Raw genomic sequence first — 4,894 nt, 5'->3', positions numbered from 1 at the left:
GGACTAAAAAGTGTGGTATGCTTATATTACAAAGAGACAAATAGTGTGGTCTGATGGTGTAGAGCTACCCAACAGTGAGAAGAAACAAAGGATATTGAGACAATGGATATACATATATGGGGATTTTAGAATACAACAAACTCAAGGAAAATTATATGAAGGAAAGTTTTAGGCGATGATATCTCAGAAGAACCAGGTTAATTATGGAAATTAGACGCGATAAAAAAAACAAAATGAGGGCAATGAACACATGAGTTGTTTCCTTAATGTGATACGGCGCAACGATTGTTAAGTGGACAAAGAACGAGCTTGGGGAAACGGACAGGCAACTGAGAAAAGTTATAAGAATTAACAAGGAACTACACATCAAAAGCGATACTGATATTTGCCTGGAAAGAGGAGCGGGTGAGGTCTCATAGGATGCAAAATCTGTGTTATCAACGAGAACAGTCTGGGTTGGTACATACATCTGCAGAGTGAATTTTTGCTTGCCGCTGTTGGGATTAACAATATAATACCTACCGAAAATGCGATGCACCCACAAACATTTAAGAAACAAGATGAATATATATTGAAAAGTACAGTCTACTGGAAGACGAAATTGCAAGAATGTGGACTGAGGAGAGTGTCAGTCATTCCAGTAGTTGTAGGGGCATTCGGAGCACTAACAACCAAGTTCGAGAAATATGTCAAAGAAATCAGAATTGACATGAGAGCAGAGCAAGCTCCCAAAACTGATCTGTTGGGAACAGCTAGGATATTGAGATTGTTATTTGGATGTTGAATGCTTCCACGATAATTAGCAAGCAAGTATCAAAGGTTATAATGTGTAGAAAGAGACCTTGTGAGACCTCTGACGGGCAGGCTGCTGTGCGCTCTCACAGAATCTGTCAGAACAAACAATACGCAATGTTCTGAGAAGTAAAACAAAATACAAATGACAACAACAACAAGATCCGATGGGATTTTATGATTCAGTGCAACCATGAGATAGAAAATAGGAAGCCAGACATAGTCTTAATTGAGAAAGAAAACAAACTATGCTGGATCATAGATATAGCATGCCCAGCCGAGAAGAAGGCATGTGATAAGGAAGAAAGAAAAGTCGAGAGTTATGACAGGTTAGCTTGGGAAGTTAAGTAGTTGTGATCGATGAAAAAGGTAGCAGTAGTACCAATAATTGTCTGAGCCCTGGGAACAATGAGCATAAATTTCGAGAAGTACGTGGAACATATAGGGGCTGCAATAAGGATGGAGCATTTGCAGAAAACACCACTACTTGGAACCGATCGAATACTCCCGAAGGTGCTCGAAAAATAAGAGGTGTTACCTTAGTTAACTGGTAGGAAACAGCTAACACTGTAGTACATCACCAGCGTTAGAAGCTGCGCAAAAGCAATGATAATAATAATAATAATAATAATAATAATAATAATAATAATAATAATAATAATAATAATAATAATAATAATAATAATAATATATTTTTTTATATATAACATACAGAAAATTGCACTACTGGGCACTGCACACATCCTACGCAAAACACTTTCAATACAGTAACCATAAGAACACCACAGCAAACAACAGCACATACCCAAGGCGCACAGAGCTGCGCTCGGTAGGGAAGTGAAAGCACATTATAAAAATAAAACTACTGAACAATAATAATAATAATAATAGCACACAGATAAGAAGTAGAAAATCCATGCCAATATATTTGTGTAATCTATAGTGGAAAACTGTGTTGCTTTATCGATGTTGCGCGTATTTTTGATGCAAACGAGGTTTAAAGAGGTGAGAAAATAAGAAAATACCAGGACTAAAAGTGCAAACTTCAAAGGAACTGGAATTGTCATAAAGTTACCATTAGCTGAAATATAAAAGAGACATTAGTAGCAGTTAAATGTGGATTGAAGGATTGTTTGAGGAGGTTAGATATGGAAATGAAATGGCTGATACTATAAGAACAGAATACTAATAACAAAAAGCCTGTTTGCTTGGCACTACAAGGTCAATAAGAAGTGTGCTACAAAATTAAGTTTGCACAATGCTACTTGACAGTTGGCAATGTAATATTTGCCGGATGCCAATGAAATGCGGTGTGAACGATAATAAAAGTAATGCTTTAAAATTTGGTTAAAACACAGACGATTTTGCGGGAGGGGTTAAGCCGATTGCATCGACTCCAGAACGTGTTTGTCAGTTATTTTATGGAACCCGAAAGAAGGAAAGGTAAAGTCGACTACTGCAGGAACTCAGAAAGTAAAACGGGATGAAACGCTGTTAAACATTTTTGCCGGCGTGGTAATGATTCTTTTATCTCGCCGTCTTCCTACTACTACTACTAATAATAATAATAATAATAATAATAATAATAATAATAATATTTTAAAAGGATTGACGTAACTTTTCACAAAGGTAAACAGTCAACACGAAGAGCGCGATTTGATTGTAATATATTTTATTGGTTGAACGAAATTTCGACAGTAAGTCTGTCTTTGTCTTGTTCAAAATAAGAAGTCATGCAAATTCAAAACTATAGAAATTTGAATTTAAAGTATGCACAAGAGCAACCAGCGTCCACACGTTGATCGAATCGCATCATCAGTTTAAATTTTATATAACGCGAAAGGAAAAAGTCAAAGAAAGACAGAAAAAAAGGAAAGGCGAAAAGGAAAGGAAAAAGAAGAATATTTAATCAGACAGTTTTGTATAAATTTGATAATATATTCTCCTGTCATCTTATTCATTCCTCCAGGATGTGATGTTAATAACCCGCAAACACATTTCTCCTCGTGCATTTTCAGAAGTGAAAGTGAAGCAGATTCAGAATATCATTACTTAGATATCCAGCAGCTTTTATAGATTGGACAAAATCTGAATATGTAAAGCTAGAAAGAAGAACTAGAAAGGAATTTAATATGAATGGAAGTCTCCACACAAGAGCAGAAGTAGCAACATTAGATTTACCTAGAAGGGAAGGCGGAAGACAGTAACTGTCATTAGAAAACTGAGTGGAGTTAGCTAGAATAGGTATAGATTCCTATGAAAGTTATAGTGAATAAAGTTTAAAAGCTACGAGAGTAACAGAAAGACAAGGAAACCAAAAACCCCAACAAAGTTAAAATCCGGATAAAACAACAGAAATTATCTGACAGGAGAAGGCGCTGCATGGTAGGTGCCCAAAGATGGATGCAGCAATAGTAGTTGTGAGACTATGGCTGTAGAAAGGAAAGTTGAAAGAGGAGACAGAAAGTTTGTTAGTAGCTGCTCAATGTCAAGCATTAAGGATGAATTGGATAGAAGGCAAAGTAGACAATCACCAAGCAAATCAAAAGAAGAAACGTGTGATAAAAAGAAATTAATAATAATAATAATAATAATAATAATAATAATAATAATAATAATAATAATAAGACGAAGAAGAAGAAGAAGAAGAAGAAGAAGAAGAAGAAGAAGAAGAAGAAGAAGAAGAAGAAGAAGAAGAAGAAGAAGAAGAAGTGTCCTGATGCAGTGACTCCTCTCATGGCTTCTGATCTTATCTGATTGGAAATGATATCATGTACATTGTTTTGTCTTAGTATAAAAGATGAGCTGCAGCAAATATACTGCGCAATATTACATATTTGATTGTCAGTTGATTGACCTGAACCAGTTGAGCATGTCCTTTAGTGACTGATGATATGTGCATCTCTGATCAGGAGCAGAAGTAGTGGGGAAGGGGCAACATAACCATGTGCTGAAAGGAATTATTTGGGGTTTGGATAGTTCACTTTTGGAAAAATGGTTGTTTCGTTCAACATCCGCAAACAACCCTTATTCAGGGACCCATTAAGCGAGATGGGCTACTCAACCTGAAGAAAATTCTAATTGGGCCCCACCTGCAGGTAATGCGCTGTGTATCTTGATATCAGATCACCATGTCGTGCACATATGGTTGTGATGCATGTGCCTGGTGTACTCTTATCAGATGGGTTGTCATGATGGGTATACTAGGCTTCATATATTTTACCCTGTATCACTTTGATGGTATGCACTGCTCTCTCATTCAAGAAGACGAAGAAGAAGAAGAAGAAGAAGAAGAAGAAGAAGAAGAAGAAGAAGAAGAAGAAAAAGAAGAAGAAGAAGAAGAAATTAAGGGCAATAAGCCAGATGTAGTTGTCAGGGATCATGAAGAAAAAGAAATACTTTCTAAGTGATGTATCAGTACCAACAGATGACAACGTTTCTCTAAAATAAATGGAGAAACTTGCACAATACAAAGACCTGGGAATAGAGGTAACTCGAATGTGGAGTCTAAAAACAGACACAATTCCTATCATAGTGGGCGCATTGGATATGATTAAAACAAATATTCAAACAAATGCATAAGAAAAATACCAGGACTAACAAGTATATATAATATACAGAAAATAGCACTATTAGGCACCGCACACATCCTACATAAATCATATTCAATACATTAAGTATAAGAGCATCACAACAAGATACGACACACACCCAAGACACACGGAGCTACGCTCAGTAGTGCAGTGAACACACGTTATATAAATAAAACTACTGAATAATAATAGTAATCACAGTCCTCTCTACTATAGACACAAGGCCTGGAATTTTGGCAGAAGGAGATAGTCGATTACATCGAGCCCATTACCCAATTGCAACATTTTTTTTCCGATTAAATGATTAAAGGCAAAGTCGACTTCGTTGGAATTTCAACTTAGAACTTGAAACAGGACGAAAATGCCGCTAAGCATTTATCCCGGCATGCTGAAGATTCTGTCAGCTCGCCGTCTTACTACTACTACTACTACTACTACTACTACTACTACTACTACTACTACTACTACCATTACTGCTTCTATTACTGCTGCTGCTGCTGCTACTACTA

The sequence above is a fragment of the Octopus bimaculoides genome, chromosome 8 (assembly GCF_046866305.1).
Source record: "Octopus bimaculoides isolate indiv1 chromosome 8, ASM4686630v1, whole genome shotgun sequence".
NCBI lineage: Eukaryota > Metazoa > Mollusca > Cephalopoda > Octopoda > Octopodidae > Octopus > Octopus bimaculoides.
Note: the sequence above shows the minus strand (reverse complement) of the source record.